General features: G+C 47.9%; 2 pseudogenes; one reads left to right on the top strand and one right to left on the bottom strand.

Moving 5' to 3' along the window:
- The first annotated feature begins 70 nt into the window (after positions 1-70).
- On the top strand, positions 71-15,531 carry LOC136510457 (protein ALP1-like; annotated as a pseudogene).
- A 307-nt stretch (positions 15,532-15,838) lies between these two features.
- On the bottom strand, positions 15,839-17,763 carry LOC136510456 (glutathione S-transferase T3-like; annotated as a pseudogene).
- Between the last annotated feature and the right edge of the window lie 2,716 nt (positions 17,764-20,479).

Below are 20,479 nucleotides of genomic sequence, written 5' to 3'. Positions count from 1 at the left end.
GAATAATATTTTTCTCTCACAATAAATCAGCCAACAGTACTTTCAGTCATGGCTTATCAGCCAAGCGAACATGGCATGGAACAACGATGGCAGGGCACAAACTGTACTATACGTGATACTTATATATTTTGTGCTATGTATCTAATGATATCACATCCTTGATCTTGGGTATTGGTACAATAGTGATAGTGATCATGCCTATGCTTGATGTCTTATCCATATTTGTCATTTATAAATTGGTTTTTGTTTACAAATCATTGTAGGGCGCCTGCTGTTCTAGTGAGCAGCAAGCCAGCCCGGGGGAGCTGCTGTCTGTCTATCTGTGGTATCATATCCAGGCTGACCAGGCAGCAGTATCCATCGGCCAGCGCGGCGGGCGGGCGGCCGGTCACTCACGCCACACGCCACGCCAACCAGCCGCCGCGCTGCACGATGGAAACGTGGGCTAGCTAGCTGTGGTTGCTGAGGCCCACCGGAACCGGAATATTTATATAGAAAAGTCTGTGGTGTGCTCTCCTGCCTGCGGCGCGCCGGCTACCACCACCTCCCTCCGGTCGGGCTAGACATCACTTCGGCAGCGATCGAGTCGGGCAGGGCCCAGGGGTCAGGGTCACCCGTTTCGCAGACCGGCATCTCGTTCGCCCTTTCGTTATGCATGGACAGCAATGGTGATATACTCTGTACTACAGTACTATAGCTTCCAGCCTTCCACCGTTTATTTATTTGCCTTTTATCATCAGCGGTAAAAACGCTGCCTGCTCTTAAGTAGTACTCCGTATCTTAGATCAATTACCTAACGATGGTTAACATGTTTTCGAGTAAAAAAATATATATAACCATTCCATCTAAAAGGAAGTTCAAAGTGCAAGCGAATGAATCCTCACATTTTACTTGTATATAAGTTGTAACTTTGAGATATATAGTTCGTTAGTTCCCAACAATTTTATCTCATGGTATATCATCTTATTAATTCAAATGTGGACTTGTGACTAGACTAGAAATTTCACGCCTTTATTACCTCCATAGATTTGGATTACTTCAGTCACTGAAATGAATTAAGCTAAGGCGTGCGTGGTCGAAGGAGAAGGCTGTGTAGCCAAATCGTGATTCAACAAGATAATGGCCATAAAATCGGTAAAAGTAGTTAAAATTAGGGGGCTCCATTAGAGCAACTCCAAGAGTTCATCTAAAAATAGCTAGCCAAATTCCTTGTGTTTAGCCATTGTGTAAAATAGAAAAGTCATAAAAAAAAAGAGGACTCTACAACAGCCTAGCTATTTTGGCTCTTCTATATTTGAAAACAAGCCAAGTCAACATACCTGTCATCCAAATCCCAACCGATCCTAGTTTTGTGGCAACAATTGGATCCTGCGAACTGTTTCTCCCTCGCGAGAATAGGACTCCATGGACTGCGTCTCTCCCGCGAGAATAGAACTCTGTGGCCTCTAGGTTTCAACTTCAGACCAGCGTTCCAGGTTTCAACTTCAGGCTGCACCACGAGATCAGAGTTCCCCGCCATCTGTTCTATCATACGTTGCCCTGTTCTGTCAAGTAAGTTTTCTAACACTAAATTAGTTTCTTATATTTCGTTAGAACAGAGATGCAAACACTGACGACCTTGAGATGTACGATGTTTATGCATGGTGTTCTGGTGTTAATTCTTGCTTGAAATGTTTATTTAGGTCACATTATCTGATGAGTGGATTGATGTTGTAACATTGCATGGGAAATAATTACCAAACATCTTGTTTTTCAACCCTTGTGTAGGTGCTCGAACAAATTCCTGGGATTCTCCTAATCAAAGGTCTATAATGGATTTGGAAGATGTATTGAATGAAATGATGGATTCGTCGTGATGACGATGAACTTTATATTGCGGCGGCACACGTAGTTGTGGGGGTATTAACCCCTATACCCTTACGACTAGGATTGGGCCAGCCAGGACCAGGGGGTCTGGCCCACTAGAAGACGACGCGCGGTCCAACCGATCTGCTCGGAGTCCCGCGCAAGGAATCAAGACAGACTTGGAGATCAAGCAAGATCCTAGTCGGTTAGAATAGAAATCCTTATCCGACCACCTATGGCAATTGTAACTGGTTAGGATTAGTTTCCAGATCTGTAACCCTGCCCCCAGACTATATAAGGCGGGCAGAGGACCCCTCTCAAAAATCATCTCATTTACATACAGCAATACAATCAGACGCAGGACGTAGGTATTACACCTTCACGGTGGCTGAACCTGGATAAAACCTTGTGTCTGTCTTGCGTCACCATCTCATTCGTAGCTTGCGCACCTGTCTGCCGATAATTTACTACCTTGGGCATACCCCTAGGTAGACTGTCGACCATATTTCATCGACAGTGGCGTGCTAGGTAGGGGGGTGTGCGTACTGCTCCCCAGACGAACAAGATGGTCATCATCCCTGGTTCCATGGCTACGCCGAACGGCCTCACGTTCACCATCGGCCAGATCACCTGGACCACTAGCTCCGACAACTTCATCGCCATGACCATGGAGGAGGCGCGGATCCAATCTACGTCGACCACTGCTTCACCGGCATCAGCTACAGCTCCAACCGCATTGGACTTGGCTCCGGCCACACCAGCATCGTCTTCAGCCACGCCGACAACCCGTCGTTCGCTTCCTCACTACAAAGGGAGGCGGATCGACAACACTGACCTGCTCGACTCCATCGATCGGGCCGACACCAAGCTTGCTGAAACCCTAGCTCTGGTAGATTCGATTCAAAATCAACCTACCGAGCAGGTAACCACTACCCACAACAGATCTACCCGACCAGCTCGGGCCAGTCGTCCTGCACGACTCGGTATGGATCTCATGGTCACGTCTACTCCTGAAGGGTGCTCTGTTCGTCGCCGACCAGCCCCCGCAATGGGTCTTCGGCTCTCCGAGTGCGAAGCCTTGATGGAGAATTACCAGGCTCAGCCCTATGGCCTGCGAAACACTGCTTCCAACTACGCGCACAATATACAATGCTGCTTAGATCTGGGTTTTATACATCGACCTCGCCCAAAGCCACGCAACTTCGTCAACATGGTTTGGATCGAAGAGTATCAAGAAGGATCGGTCCACACAGTTCAAGAGGGCGGTTCAAGCTCCCCGTCCAGCATCGTATCTATTAGCTCCGTCCACACTGAGCTTCAGCGTTGTGACAATGAAGAAGTTGAATATGATCTGGATATCCCAGACCACTCCCCGGGTTTCCCACGATTCCCATCTTTCCCACCAAGGCGAGGAGACTTGATCAATGTCGTTAGTAATGACAAACCACCGGCAGTTGGTGAAATAGAACAAGAAAGGCTAGCACGTGAAGCACGCAATATTGATCGGTTTAATCGCAGACAAGCCAAAGTCGAGGCAGAAGAGGAGGCACAACGCATAAGGTTCTAGCCACGCGATCTCAACAATGCCTTTGATAGGGTAGCGGAAAAGCAGGTCTTCAGGACTCCAAGCGCCAACGTAGCTGTTGCTATGGCAACAATGCAACGACTACCCAATACCCCAGAAATCCAGGCAATTCATGATGATGTACAAGCTTACCTGACGGCTGCTATAGCCTAGACCGTAGAGATTGCAAACCAAGCCCGAGCTCCGTCCGTCTCAGTCGAATCAAGCCGCAGCCGCCAGTACTCAAGTCGCTCACAGCCACCCAACCAACGTGGCTCACGCAACAACGACCCACCAGATAGCCGTCAAGGCAGAAATGGTGGTCATGATGGTGGTCGGGACGACAACCGCCACGACTACCGGGACGACAACCGCTGCGACAACCGGGACAATAATCGATGAGACAACCGCGATAATCGCCGTGATAACTATGGTCGTGGGGTCAACCAGGATGGCAATCGGGATCGCCGTGATGGCAATAACGATCTCCGCCATTACCTCGGAGAACACGATCTATGTGATCGCATTAACCAAAGAGCCAACGATCGTGCATCCCATGAAAGCTATCGCCGTATGGAATATGATACTACCCATGGCCCTTCGGGTTTGAAGCAGTTTACTCCTCACCTTCGCCAAGTCGTGTGGCCAAAAAACTTCAAGCTCGAAAAACTCTAGAAGTACGACGGCAAGGAGAACCCCGAGTTATGGGTCATGCTCTACGAAACCGCATGCAGATCAACCATGGTTGATGAGCACATCATGTCTAATTACTTCCCAGTCGTCGTCGGCCATGCAGGCCACCAATGGCTGGTCAGCTTGCTAGCAAACTACTTTGATTCTTGGCAAGAGCTCAAGCAAGCATGCATCGACAACTTCATTGCTACTTGCAAACAACTCGGCAACAAATATGATCTACAGCGGATTCGAGATCACAAAGATGAGCCACTGCGCAAATACGTCTGATGCTTCTCGGAGATGCGCATCAAGGTCCCATCAATCTCTGACAATGAGGCAATTGAAGCTTTCATCACTGGTCTCCGCTTCCACGATGCCCTAAGGGACAAGCTCCTCCGCAAAAGACCTGAATTGGTCACAGCGCTCCTAGCTACTGCTAAAAAATATGCGGACACCGATGATGCTAAAAAGATAATCATCGAAGAAGCAGCAAGGGTTCCACGCTCCGACCATCCCCCACACCACGACGACCACCGCGGCAACCGTGGTCGGAAGGACAATTTTCATCGTCGCAATCAGCGCAATGACTTTTGCGACCACCACGACCAGCGTAATCAGCGGCGTAATCACCGTGACGATTACAGGGGCAAGCATGCTCGGAAAGATGACGGCGAAGTCAACATCGTTAAAAAAGGTGGCAGACGTCACAACTACGAAGAAGACTACGCCAAAGCATTGAAAGGACTCTGCCAGCTCCATCCCAAGTCAAACCATACCATGGAGAATTGCCATGTTCTCAAATCCATCTACACACGCCAACAGGCTCCGGATAAATCCGACAAGCCTAACGACGCAGGGGAGCAGCGTAACGAGGATAACGATGATGAAGACGCAGATCCCCGTCACAAGTACATCAAACCAACCGACCGCGTCCACACCATCATTGGGGGCAGAGTGTCCATCGAGACCAAACGAGAGCGCAAGCTGCTCGCCCGCGCTTGCTTGAACGTGGCTAATCCCGATAACCTCATCGCCGATCCGCGGCTCCCTCCTTGGTCTCACTGCGAGATCTCCTTCAGCAGAAAGGACCAATGGGCTACAATACCTGAGTCAGGGCATTTTTCTCTGGTTCTTGATCCTTGTATCAACAAGGTTCAGTTCGATAGAGTGCTGATTGACGGCGGCAGTTCCATCGATATACTATTCAAGAATAGTTTGCCAGCCCTGAAGATAACCTAGGCTGATCTCAAGCCATATGAGGCACAGTTCTAGGGTGTTCTCCCTGGACAGAGCTCCACGCCTCTCGGGCAGATCACGCTACATGTACAATTTGGTACCCTAGACCATATCCGCACCGACTACGTCAACTTCGTGGTCGTCGACTTCAAAGGCACCTACCATGCTATCCTTGGCCGACCAGCGCTCACCAAGTTCATGGCCATACCTCACTATAGGTATTTGGTGCTCAAGATGCCTATTGAGAAGGGGGTTCTAACTCTCAGGGGCAACATATACGTAGCTTACACCTACGAGGATGACAGCTTCAAAATAGCAGAGGCTCACGACCTCTCTATTCGCATGGCCAAGACCACGCTCGACGCTAAGCAGACCCCAGCCGACCACCTAGAGATCCCAGAGCTCGAGGCCCCATGCAAGAACATCAAGTCCAATGAGCACAAAGAAATCCAACTGGTCGACGATGATCCCAGCAAAATGGCCCTTATCGAGGCCAACCTGGATCCTAAATAGGAAGACGCGCTCGTCAGGTTCTTGAGGAGCAACATGAGTGTGTTCACATGGAAACCCACTGACATGCCCGGTGTACCTCGAAACTTGATTGAGCACTCCTTAAATGTCGATGGCATGGTCAAACCCATCAAGCAGAAGCTACGATGGTTCGCTCATGACAAAAAGGAGGCTATTAGGGTAGAAGTTACACGGCTTTTAGCAGCCAAATTTATCAAAGAAGTGTATTATCCGGAGTGGTTAGCCAACCTGGTTCTTGTATGCAAAAAGAATAAGGAATGGAGAATGTGCGTTGATTACACCGATCTCAACAAACACTGCTCTAAAGACCCCTTCGGCTTACCTCGCATAGACGAGGTCATAGATTCAACTACCGGTTGCGAGCTGCTTTCCTTTCTTGATTGCTACTCTGGTTATCACCAGATCGCTCTCAAAAAGGGCGACCAAATCAAGACATCCTTCATCACGCCCTTCGGTGCCTACTGCTACATGACCATGTCATTTGGGCTCAAGAACGCTGGGGCTACCTACCAACGCGCCATACAGGCCTGCCTCAAAGACGAGATAAAAGACAACCTCATCGAGGCTTATGTTGACGATGTAGTTGTTAAAACCAAGGAAGCATACACCCTTGTTGATAACCTAGAGCATACCTTTGCAGCCCTTAACACATTCCAATGGAAATTAAACCCAAGAAGTGCATCTTTGGTGTTCCATCTGGTATACTGCTCGGCAACGCCGTCAGTCACGACGGCATACGCCCTAACCCAGAGAAAGTAAAAGCTGTCTTGGACATAAAGCCACCCAAAAAGGTGAAGGATGTTCAGAAGCAGCTCTGATATGTCCTCAGGATTTATTTCCCGATGTCTAATAACGCCGCCAAGTACGAAGTATGCCTACACGGTCTGTGCATTACGGTCGAGCTCGGTGTCAAGTGTCTCTATGTCTATGGAGACTTGGCTCTGGTCATCAACCAACTCAACAAGGACTGAGATACGACCAGTGAAAAGGTGGACGTATACTACAAAGCGATCAGAAAGCTGGAAGGCAAGTTCTATGGCATCGAGTACACATATGTGGTCTAGGACAAAAATCAAGCAGCAGATGCGCTGTCAAAGTTAGGATAATCCTGAGCCAAAGTCCCACATGGCATATTTGTTCAAGACCTGCTCACGCCCTCCATCAAAGAAGGAGATCCCGCGGTCGACAAGCCTCCAGACCAGCCATTGGTGGCTACGGTTCTGGCATCAAACACCACCAAACCACCTTCGACCATTAAGAAGCCTAACTAGAGAGTACCTTTCATCAAGTACCTGACAGATGGTAGCGGTTACATCGATCAGACAGAAAATGAATGCCTGATGCGTCGCAGTAAGCAGTATCTGCTCGTTGATGGCAAACTGTGGTGCAAGAATGCGAAGGAGGAAATCTTGATGAAGTGTATAACCTAGGAGGATGGTGAACATCTCCTAGACAAAATCCACTCCAGCTCCTGCGGCAACCACGTGGCCTCGAGAATGCTGGTTGGCAAGGCTTTCTGAGCAAGGTTCTATTGGCCATCAGCCGTAGCCGATGCAGAGAAGCTAGTCCGCCATTGTGAAGGTTGTCAGTTTTTCACCAAGAGAATCTATGTACCAACACATGAGATTTAGACTATACCAGCCTCTTGGCCCTTCGCATGCTGGGGACTGGACATGATCGGGCCTTTCAAACTAGCCCCTAGAAAATTTACATGCGTTTTTGTGCTGATCGACAAATTCTCCAAGTGTATAGAGTACATGCCCCTGGTCAAGGCATCTTCAGAAAAGGCTGTCGCGTTCCTTGACCAGGTCATCCACCGCTTCGGCATACCCAATAGCATCATCACTGATCTGGGTACTCAGTTCACCAGGAACGTTTTTTGGGACTTCTGCGATGAAAGGAGCATAGTAGTAAAATACGTCTCGGTGGCACACCCTAGAGCTAATGGACAGGTCGAGCGGGCAAATGGTATGATCCTAGACGCACTTAAGAAGAGTATGTACAGAGAGAATGACAAAGCTACTAGAAGATGGCTCAAAGAGTTACCAGCCATGGTCTGAGGTCTCAGAACCCAGCCCAGTCACAATACCGGTGTATCACCATACTTTATGGTTTATGGCGCTGAGGTAGTGCTCCCAGCAGATATAGCCTTCAGATCAGTATGGGTAGAGAACTTCGACGAAGACAAGGCCAATGAAGTGTGGGAGCTAGAAGTGAATAGTGCAGAAGAGAAGCGGCTCAATTCTTGCGTATGTATAGCCAAATACCTTGCTGTTTTGCGCAGGTACTACAACAAGAACGTCAAGGAGCGGCTCTTCATGGTCGAGGACCTGGTCCTAAAGTGGAAGACAAATCAGGTTGGTGTCCACAAACTCGCAACACCATGGGAAGGACCCTTCATGATCAAGGAGGTTACACGCCCTACATCTTACAGGTTAGCTCGCCTAGACAGCACAGACGTACCCAATTCCTGGCACATCAACAAGCTTAGGCGTTTCTATGCTTAGCTACTAAGATATGTACCCCTCTTGTACTTTTGATTTATTTCAATAAAGCTATTATGATTTCTCCGACCACTCTAATGTGTCACATCGAAGTCTATTGTTATTCTAACTTTACCAGCTAAAACCGACCACCATTCCTTCTCGGGTTCTCAGAGCAGGCCCTGTCTCCGGTTCCTCCCAACGTGTGCATGGGATCCGCTCTCTACGCTACGGGTGATCGACAGGTGCTCTCTGGTTTGACTTGTGTGTTTCTACGTGTGCACAAGCTACGCACCCCACACTCCGACCACAAGACAAACCAGGGCCATACAAACCTTTTAGGATGACGTGTCGACTAAACTGGTACAACTAAACAAAACACCAACACGTTCTAACTTAGTTACATCAACACGATATTCGAGCTTAAACATGTTTTCTACAAAACAAACAAGCTTATGTTGATATACAGTTACGTTATTACAAGCTTGCCTGAAAAGGTCCAAGTTTATAATAACCCAACTACATCTTCTTCTACAGCTATAGCCTACACTATTGGCTAGTCGGGGCACATGGCGCCTGCTGCTCGCTAGGCCTGACATCGTGCTCGGGTCTCGGGGACTCTGGCATTGATCGAGCTGAAGAAGATGGCCCCGCCGATGCCTGGTTGGTCAAGACCGCAGGCTTCGCCGGTTGGCTTAAAGATGACGGCACTCCCAGCTGACTTGTTGATGGCATTCCTTGTACGGGTGGTGTCGCACCTCCACACAGGTTAATATCACCAATTATTTTCACCGACAAGTCCAGCTGGGTCATCCGTAGCTCCTCGGCCTTGTCTGGATCTACCTCCTTCGGGTATCCAGCCTCCAGGCGCTTGAGATCGATCAGGGGGTAGTGAGCACGTACCATGCTTAGCACATGTGCGCCTGCATACTCCCCCGCCTCCTTCACGAACCCCTAGAACCATCCCCATGCCCTTTGGCATATCTCGATCAATCCCAGCTATGGCGTCCTTGGCACATCTTCTGCTAGCGCCGGATCGATGAGGTTAAGGACCGACAAAATGCCCTTTGCCACCTCCTGGCACCGGCTTTTCCAAGTGTCATGGTCCTTGGTGATCTCTTGGCATTGCGCCTTCCAGCCATCATGGTCTTTCATCATGGCCTCCAGATGCTTCTTTGCATTGATTTTTATAATTGCAAACCGCACACGCCGTTAAGACATTAGACCACGCCAAACTACGGTAGGCAACAAAAATGAGCAAAGGCGGTTGGACAACTAACCTTTCAGCTCCTCTGTCATCTTGGTCGTGTGGTCCCAGAGCTGCAACTGGTCTTGCGCTAGTTTTCTATTCTCCTCGTTTAGGCGATCACACTCCCCGAACACACGACTGTTCTCCTCTCGGAGATGGATCACTTCAGCTTCTAAGCATGCACTACAGCTGTTACTACCAACAACGCAATAGCACTTGTCAGTAGTCGGTATGATAAAATGGCTACTTACTTGTTCTTTCCTGCTCTTTCTTACTGAGCTGGATGACTAGGTTCTGGTTCTAGGAATCTTGCACCATCTTTTCATGATTAGCGGCTTCAAGTCGCTGGCGCAAGCGGTCCACCTCCACCGTCAGCTCCTTGTTGTTTGCAACGATCCCCTCGATCTGGTTGAAGCATTTCTTGCGGTACCTTGTGGTCTTCATTAAGTCCTATGTGCAGATAGCTAAGTAAGACAACTATGACTAGACCGCAAGACCAGGGGGTGAAGCAAAGCTTACCTGCACCTCTATAACAACCCGTTCAACTTTCTTTGTTTCTTCAACCTCCGGTATTTCCTCACGGACAACCCATTGGTCGTTCCACCAACACGACACATAAACATGTTGTTGCTTGTCTTGCGGATGGCCTAGGACCTCCTCCACCTCATCCTCTTCGCGCTCTTCTTTAGGTCTTGGTGCTGGCCCGGCGTCAACAGCATCTGTGATCACCACAGCCTTCCCAAGAGCTACAGCATCGGTAAATGTGGTCTGTGCTCTCACCTCCGGCCGCTGCACCTCGGTCTGCTCTATTACCCTCGACGCTGAGGTGTTGCCCTTAGCAGGTTTAGCGCTCTGAGCACTCTTGCCCGGCTGGGCTGGTCCCTCGACCACCTGCTCGGGGACTGTTGTCTGACTGCTCGCTTGCTGAGGCCCCGATGGATCTTCTACTATGGGTTCCTCGGTGGTCGGCTACTGGTTAGTCTGCTCTATACTTATTGGCGGCGCCACGCCACTTCTGGCTAGCTGGTCTGGACTTTCTATGGACGCCGAGCTAGTACATCCGAGATAAGTTTAGAAGGCAATCATATTAAATGCAAATTGCTAACTTACATCAAGGTTACAAATACTTACATGTTGGAAGCACATAATGATGTGGAGAAGGCATGTCTCTTTGGCCATACTTGCTCCACGTGCTGTGTGGATGACTCCTGGTCTAGCACTATCGCTGGGCCTTGGTGCTCAACCCCTCCACCACTTGTCCTTCGTGTTGTAGTGGTCGGTGGCGTGCTCAGCTGAGTTGTCGCTCCTGTCGCCAGTCGCGTTCCTTGCCTAGGTACAACCGAGGTCAACCCGGCAGCATCCCTCACCGCCGTCAGTGATGTGGGTCCCACAGGCGCGGAGGACCCACCTTGCTCCATCGACTCCAGTTGCTACCTCCTTTTTCGAGGGACAAGTTGAAAGGTGTCTGCATCTTCTCCCTCCTCTGCGTCATCGTCCGACCAGGCAAAAATCGCCTACCGACGCTTGCTGGCCGGGTTCTCCCCCGGGTCCTCCTCGGGCTCATTAATATTTAGCGCTCTCCCGATGAGCAGGGTGGTTACCGATCTTTTCTTCAACTGTTTGGGGGCAGCCGGTCGCTTACCAGCAGCTTTGGCCGCTGCCTCCTCTCTAGCTCCGAGCTCCGCCCAGTCAACGTCCTCGTCCTCGATCTCGATGCTGGTCTGGGTGGTGGGATCAGCTCCTTGTGGCCACTCTACTCTAGGGGGTGGCGACACAAACACTATCGCTCTATCCCAACCATTAACCTTGGTAACAAAAGGGAGGGAACACAGTAAGTTTCCACTAACCCTACCACAATATAAGACTACGGGTATGCAGCAAGATGAGTTACCTTTGGGGGAGGTCGGGCAAGCTTGAAAGCATGCTCGATGTCGTTCAATCTGGCATAATTTGGATCGGCTAAGTTAAATAGCTCGCCAATTCTAGCTTTGGCTTCGATTTTGTCAAGCGCCCTCTGCCTCGTCCTTGTCGGGTCTGCGCTCCCTTGATACTCATAGCCAGGATGTACCCTCCTCTAGCAGGGCTAAACCCGTTGGCTGATGAAACTCCCGACCATGCTCGGACCATCCAGTTTTTTCCATGGGATCATTCCAAATATTTCTAGGATTTGTCCAAGATGCTCGGGTTTCTCCGACCAGCTTGTCCTCTTCTCCGGAATGTAGCCCGCGTCGCACAACGTGATCGTGTTCGGCTCTTCGCGGATGTAGAACCATTTTTTGTACCAGTCGTCGAGTGACGTGTTCCATGGGTAGTGCAGGTACTGGGCTTTCATGCTGTCACGGAGGTTGAGGTATACACCTCCGGCTATCTTCGAACCACCGCTTCCTTTCTTCCGCAGACAGAAAAGATGGCGAAAAAAATTGAAATGGGGCTAGAAGCTGCCATACGCTTTGCACAGATGAATAAAAGTGGCAACAAGGAGGATCGAGTTGGGATGCAGATTGCAAATCCCAATCTCGTAGTAAAGACAGAGCCCCTGAAGAAACGGATGTACCAGAACTCCAAATCCCCGTTTAAAGAAATCCTCAAACACCACGATCTCACCTGGTTGTGGATCGGGGTACCCCTCACCCTCCGGCGCATGCCATCCTGCGAGCTCCTTATTGTGGAGTACCCCCATGGTGATGAGGTCTTCAATGGTCTGCTCATTGCTTTTCGACTTCCACCATTCCTTCGCCATGACCCCTGTTTTCTTCTATGCATCACTTTTCACCATGACTCTGGCCTTGCTGGTGAACGGGGAGTGTTCTGATCTTCAACAGCAGCGGGGGATTAGCAGAGGCGACAGTCGAAGCAGTGGCGGATTGATTGGTGGCGATTTCAGATGTGTTAGGGTTGGTTGGTGAGAGGAAGAAGAAAGCTACGGTTGCGAATGGCAATGGGGTTCAGTAAATAGTAACTGACCTATCATATACCGTATTTAACCCAAGAGTTATGCTGTTTTGTCTGCCTGGGATTCTTGGGGGACGTGCGCACGCGCCGCAGACGGTTGTTTTCATGTTTGTAGTATTACTCAGCCTCGAGATCTACGCCAATATATGCGCCTCTTCGTTGCCAGTGTGGGAGGGCCCACGCTGACGCACCTACTGATAGGTGCCACGCAACTGTTTGCTTGACAAGATAAAAAGGCAGTATGACGTACTATACCCGTCTACTTTTTTGACCAGATGTGTTAGACTGGACTTGTCAGAACAAATAAATAAATAAATACATAAAATAATAGTAAAAGTGGCATATGGTTTTTTGCCACACTTTTTGTGCATAGTGACTGTCGCGACCACCCTCGTGCTCGGGGACTGTCGCGACTATCCTTGTGCTCGGGGACTATTCTGACCACCATCATTCTCGGGGACTGTTCCGACCACTCTCGTGCTCGGGACTGTCTCGACCGCCCTCGTGCTCGGGGATTGTCCCGATTACCTTTGTGTTCGGGGACTGTCTCGACTACGGTTATTCTCGGGGATTCATTGTTTTCCCTATGCTATGCTCGGGGACTGCCCCGACCACTCTTCGACCATTGCTCGGGGACCGCTCTCCTCGGCTATATATGATTTGTACTCACATACATTTGAGAGGCATTTATTTTTTTCTCACTTGGACCTTGCTACAAGGCTGATACCTCGCCTTCCAGCAAGCTCGGGGACTACATCGATACGATGCACCTGCCGATGCAGCTCGTATCGCTTGTACGATGATTAGATTCTCAACTTAACTGGGAATTCTTTTTAGACCCTGGCACCACGTGCCTACATCACCTACTACCAGGCTCGGGGACTAAGTGGGCACACTTCACCTTACGGTGAATGCGTTTATTTTATTGACCCCTATGCTCTGACTGTTGGCCATAACTACTATTGTACAAGGGTCACTTATATTTCTTTTCAGAAATACAAGTGGGCACACTTGATCAGGAAAGAAATCTTTTTCTTTTTTCTTTAGAGCACCATACATTCTTCGGACAACCGGAATCTTTGGCTATAATCGTGGTCTACTGCTCTCTGTGCTGACCAGAATACTGGCACATTTGCTTGGTCAATGTTTCAATCAGTTGGAGATGATGTGAAGACAGACTGCATTAGCTGAAGAAGATCAAACGGCGTGTCGCAACATAATACATGGTGCTCAGGGACTAGCTATGGGGGTATTAACCCCTATACCCTTATGACTAGGATTGGGCCGGCCCGGACTAGGGGGTCCAGCCCACTAGAAGACGACGTGTGGCCCAACCGATCTGCTCGGAGTCCCGTGTAAGGAATCAAGGTAGATTTGGAGATCAAGCAAGATCCTGGTCGGTTAGAATAGGAATCCTTATCCGGCCACCTATGACAATTGTAACTAGTTAGGATTAGTTTCCAGATCTGTAACCCTGTCCCCCAGACTATATAAGGCGGGCAGGGGACCCCTCTCAAAAATCATCTCATTTACATACAGCAATACAATCAGACATAGGACGTAGGTATTACACCTTCACGGCGGCCGAACCTGGATAAAACCTTGTGTCTGTCTTGCGTCATCATCTCATTCGTAGCTTGCGCACCTGTCTGCCAATAATCTACTACCTTGGGCATACCCCTAGGTAGAATGCCGACCATATTTCGTCGACAGTAGTGTAAGACATTACAAATTCAGCATGCCATCGTGGTTCTATTGAGGTACATCATGTTTTGAATCATGATAGGCTGTCGGGGCACATCAGACTGTATGAAGATTATTTCTCAGATAATCCTACGTATGGGCCAAGCTATTTTAGGTGCAGGTTAATTTTCTCATATTTTGTTCAATTATGTTTAGCGCATGCATTCAATTGTGGCTAATTTTATATCGGGTGCCACAGGTTTCAAATGCGGCATCATGTATTTGTACGTATAATGAATGTTGTTGAGGAGTATGATGACTATTTCATGTAGAAGAGGAATGCAGTCAGAACCCTAGGACTATCTTGTTTGCAGAAGGTGGTAGCAGCATTTCAGATGTTAGCTTATGGAGTAGCAGCTGATGCTATGGACGACTACATCCGTATTGAGGAGAGTACTGCTCTAGAAAGTCTTAGAAAGTTTGTCACAGCTGTTGTTGAAGTATTTGGACCTTAATACTTGAGGTTGCCTAATGAGCATGATACTGCTAGATTACTTGCAATTGGTGAGAGTAGAGGTTTTCCTAGCATGCTTGGTTCCATTGATTGTATGCACCGGAGCTGGAAGAATTCTCCTGTTGCATGGCAAGGTATGTATATGGGACATAAAAAGGAGCCTACAATTATACTAGAAGTTGTTGCTTCTAAAGATCTCTGAATTTGGCATACATTCTTTGGGATGCCAGGATCACACAATGGTATAAATGTTCTTCAAAGATCTCCTATATTTTCAAGGCTTGCTGAAGGTCAAGGGCCACAGGTAAATTATACAATTAACGGAAATGATTATACAATGGGTTATTATCTAGTAGATGGTATATATCCATTGTGGGCCACATTCGTGAAGACCATACCCGAGCCGCAGGGTAATAAGAAGAAGTATTTTGCAAGAGCACAAGAAGCTTGTTGGAAGGATGTTGAATGAGCATTTGGAGTTCTACAATCTCGCTTTGCCATCGTTCAAGGGCCAACTCGTCTGTGGGATGAAAATACGCTTCAATTTATCATGACAGCCTGTATCATTATGCACAACATGATTGTTGAAGATGAAGGAGTTGATGAAAAAGATTTTAGATATGATGATGTGGGAGAAAAGGTGACTATATCACACGATGATATACCTGAGTTTGATGAATTTATTCAGAATTACAAAAGGATCAAGGACAAGGAAACACACACAACGCTTCAAGCCAACCTTATCGAACACTTATGGCATAATTTTCCAAATTTATATACAAATTATATTGTTGAATGATTCCATTTACTATTACAATATCTAGGCATTTTGTATTAGTTTGAGGACCTATCTTCTTTATCTGATGTAATAAATATTGTAATAAATCTAATTTTGAGATGAGGACGCCACTCAATTTACTTGATCTGTCTTTTAATAGTTCAATGGAAACTGCTCCTTTACAAAGTACACATCAAAGACAAATATCAGTTCAGATAACAAGGGACAATGTAAGAACATTAGTCACACTATTCTGGAAATCTAAAATGTGACAAAAATAGACATGTCTCACACTATGCTGGAAATCTAAAAATTGAAGAAGATGGTCCTAATTTTTGAGCTGTCTTGCAAGTATTTTAGCCTTTAGGTGCGCATAGAACTGTTGCTGATCGGCTGACATAGTACTCGTATCAACATTCATAATTCTTTCTTCTTCTCTATCCCGCTCAAAGTCAAACTTTTTTAGTCAAGTTTTAACCTTTCTTCCTGCAAAGCAAGGGCTTTTTGGCACCTCTCCTCTTTCTTCAACTCCCTCTCCTGTTTCTTCAATTCCTTCTCCACATCAACATCTTTCTTTTTCGCCAACAGATAATCCAATGCTTCGATGCTGGAACGTTGCTGTAATTTGTCTTTCTCCTTCTTCTTCTTCCCTGCAGGCCTGTCGAGCGTAGGCACTGTGGGCTGACTATCATCAACATTACTACTGAAAACTAGTTGTGCAGAACTTGATTTCGTAGTGGTTTTTTGCTTTTTGGGTGTTGGTTACTGAGTTCCACTCGGGTTGTTCCTATTGATCCACTTGGCTTGGTCTTTCAATTTTTTCCAGCAATGGATGTACGGGAAATTCTGGTGCATCTTGTCTTCTTCCGTGAACATGGTCAATGCGTTTGCTTGCTGCAAATAACACCGAGAATGCACGAGGTAGACAGACATAATATACAATTGGAAGGGCAAGGTATGCTATCTAACCTTATCATCGATAGACAAGCCACTTTGATTTCTACCCTCTACCTTTGAAACACAACCAGCAAAGATGTTCACGTCATGTAGTATACCGGACCAACGACTCGTTAGGGAGTTTTGCGTTCGATCGGAAGCGAATGTTTTGTTGGAATGGAAATAATCATATATTCTTTTCCAACATGTCAAGCGTGGTTGATCAACTCCATGCACCGGATCCAAACTCACATTTAGCCATGCTGAGAGCAACATTAAGTCCTCGTCTTTGGTGAAATTTTTGCTCCTTTTCTGCCCTTTCACACTTCCTGGGGCCTCCTCACATGTTGGTGTTTCATTAGTACGCGCGACATTATCAGACAAAGCAGCAGGAGTGCAACCCCTGTAATCATGTTGGTGAAAGATCTTTCCGAATCGATGCCACCTGTGAACATATAAGATCATTACCTGAATTATGATTTCAGCAATTAGAAAAACTGAAGCGTGCCAGATAAGCAACAATTTCAAAATACATGCTTTCACCCTCGCGAGAATAGGACTCCCATGGACATATAAAGTTGAGGACTTCGGAAGAACTACATGCTTGCTTTCTGTATCGAGTGTCCATGACTAAACTTTGTCAAGTAAGCTCACTGCAATTTTCATAGCTATCAAGGCTCTTGTTCTGCATATACTCTCTTCAGAACATTGCCTAGCTGTGGAACAACTAATCAAAATACCTAAGCCCCAAATTAACTTGCAATTAGCCGTGCAGAAATGACTTCCAGGAATATAGTTGCAGAGGTAAGAGAAGATCACTTAAATTGTTGAATGCTTTCAGGACACATGTAGCTCATTTCAGATTTCTGAATATGATTGGAACAGCATTGTGCATGACTGTTTTAGTCCCAAGTACAGTAGTAGCTAGAAGCAATTATGTGATTTTGTCTAACATGTCATTGATTTAAATCTAAACACTTTCCTTTCAGTGGCAACACCAAACACATTTCGAACACGGGTCATGCATTCTTCAGAAACTATATATCGCAACACAGAAACTTAAAAATTGCATATAGGTCTGTCCAACTCACCAGAGCTCATGTTGGGAAAGGAGGCCAATGCAGTGGCCACGACATTGGGAGGAATAATTCGCCGCCGCTGCCCAGAAACCCCCGCATTTTCCAACCAAGCTAACGACGGCGACTCTAATTGCTCCCACCCGCCGGCCACCAGGAACATAGGGAACAAGTACATAGAAGCAGAATTGGGGTCTTCCCAGCGCACGGCGGGCGGAGCCCCATCAGATGGATGCGACATTATGAGGAAACACATGCAGATTAGAGACATGCAAGGGCCGGAGAAGGGGCGGCTGCCTGCCGCACGTGCTGGGAACGAGTGTTCGAGACTAGGCACACCGACGAGCACAAGGGCAAGGACATGGTACCTGGCTGCGGCGACGGCGTGTACGGGGAGGGTCAACTGAGGGAGCCTCGCCGATGGAGAAGGACTGTCCGGAGGCGCGTAGACCGGGCAACGTCCGTCCGAGGGAGACGTGCCGACGGGGAAGGCCCGTCCGGAGGCGCACGGTAGGGCAAGGGACGCAGGGAACCGCACGGATGGGGGACGGAGGTGAAGGGCCATCTGAAGGCAGCTGCGCGGACGAGGGAGGGTACGGAGATGGCGTCGTGCTGCAGCACGCGGGAAACAATTCTCCCACAGCACGGGAAGGGGAGCGCAAAGCAGAATTTCGCGTGGGGAAGAGAAATAGCGAGCCGCCGCGGAAGGCTATCTTTGGATAGCGGATTTCACGGGATAGATGGCTTCGTATTTTGGAAGACCGGATACATAACCTGTTGGAGGCCTGTTTTTGTTAAAAAAATATAAATTTTGGCTTCAAAGCAAATATACATCGTCTCTTGGAGTTGCCCTTAGCTTGCGCACCAAATCAAACACAGCCAATGATTCCTTGTGTGGTGTATCGTTATTAGCAGTTAAAGAATCTAGATAACTACTCTCTAACCGAACATGTGCAAAGAGATGCATCCCAAGGGACGCGGCAGAGCTAGGAATTTACCATAGCTAGGGGGTTCATTGTCAATAATTAAGACAAAAACAAACAATCAGCGCCCGGACATCCAGACTGACGCCTGCGTCCGGACGCTCGTGCCTGCTGTGTCGTATGCTCCGTTTCCCACGCGCAGGCAGGGACCGCCTGCACCGCCCGGACAACTCCCGCCCGCAATGCTTGCTCGCTCGAATTCACATGCTCCGTTTCTCGTACGCAGGCAGGGACCGCCTGTGCCCGGACAACTCACCCCGCCCGCAATGCCTGCTCACTCGGATTCACATGCTCTGTTTCCCGCGCGTAGGCAGGGACCGCCTGTGCTGCCCGGACAACTCACCCCGCCCATAATGCCCACGCACCCATGAGACCGCCCGCCCTTGCTCCGTTTCGCGCAAGCACGCGGGAATCCACACGGCCCGCCTATAGATGCACGCCACGTGACTCTCCGAACATACCTCTGAAATATGAAACACTTGTAATATGAAACACTTGATGTAGCATACGTCTGAAATAGCTGAAACATTTAGAACATACATTTGCAACATATGTGTGAAACATATGCAATATAAAAAAACACTTGCAACATACGTTCGAGACACATGAAACATTTTTATATCCGTATTGCAACATATGAAACATCTAGATGTATTTTTTGCTACATCCAGATAAACAACATGAAACATTCGTCTGAAATAGTTGAAACACCTGGAACATACACTTGGGAACATGCAGTTGCAACGCAATGTCACCTTGTTGGATGGGCAGGTGGATACTCATCATTGTGGAGCTCGATGCCGGTGGGGCGGCGGCGCGGGCAACTCGCGGGTGGGCGGCATCACATGAAGCTCCTCCCCTCCCCTGTTTGCTAGAGCATCCGTGGTGGAGGCTCGCCAGCTCGATGGCGCATGTGTGGAGCTTGATGGCGTGCTGGTGGCTGGTAGCGTGCGCAAAGCTCACCCGCACGGACATCGCAACCTCTACCCCTAGTTCCTCATCGAAGTCATCTACGATGGGATCAGAACAAATGGATAAGAACAATTCGGTGGAGAAAGCCACAATGGGCGAGGAGGAAGGGGAATGCGTCTAGTTTTTTTTTGAGATGGAGAAGCCGCGAGGCTTGTTGGATCGTCCGCAGGCCCAGCATGGCCCTGCACAGAGCATTATTGTCCAACATATGGATTAGTATAATACACATACACATCAGAGGGTGCCAGTTAGTGTAACAATTGCAGAAGATACTATATTCCATAAGCAACATTAGGGGGTGCTTGGCCCTCCTTTGCACTTCCCTCCACCTGCATCTATACAGTTGTGTGTTTGTGTTGATGGGTGGATGAGTGTCGGGAATGTCCGGGTAAATTATATATTACTAGTAAATTTGTCCGTGCATTGCTATAGATTAAAGAAATCCATGATATATTTTTTATCTAAGTCGTACCCGTACGTTACGATGGAAACCGATACATCTTGGAGTCAGACTCCGTGCCATTCTCCTAGACACAATTTATTTTAATTTTTATTAGCACACGTCTTGAGTAAGAGTCATGTCGAGGATTGCACATATATATGTACAATTTCTGTTTATATTTGATTCGATAACAAACTGCTCGTGATTTCAGTTTTACGATTTATATTCATGTAATGAAATAGTAGGGCTGTAGATGTGTCTGGGACGGATTTTTTTGCTCTTAATTAATAGGCGTGGAACTGGACGCAAAAGCTGAACGGTGAGCTGATGCACGCGATGACGAAGGCCAATTCTTGTTATCATAAAAAAATAGCTTTGCTAATTTATATTGAAAAAAGTCTACTTAACCCCCACCTTTCATACTTGGTCTACTTCACCCCCAACTATGAAACCGTCTGTTTTACCCCCTGAATTTTCTAAAACCGTCTATTTTACCCCTGGGCGGTCAGCGCTTTTGCTACAGTAACCGCGTGCGTGCTACAGCAACGGCGGTTTGCTAC

Source organism: Miscanthus floridulus, chromosome 16, assembly GCF_019320115.1.
Source record: "Miscanthus floridulus cultivar M001 chromosome 16, ASM1932011v1, whole genome shotgun sequence".
In the NCBI taxonomy this organism is placed as follows: domain Eukaryota; kingdom Viridiplantae; phylum Streptophyta; class Magnoliopsida; order Poales; family Poaceae; genus Miscanthus; species Miscanthus floridulus.
Note: the sequence above shows the minus strand (reverse complement) of the source record. Positions and strands in the feature narration are given on the sequence as shown.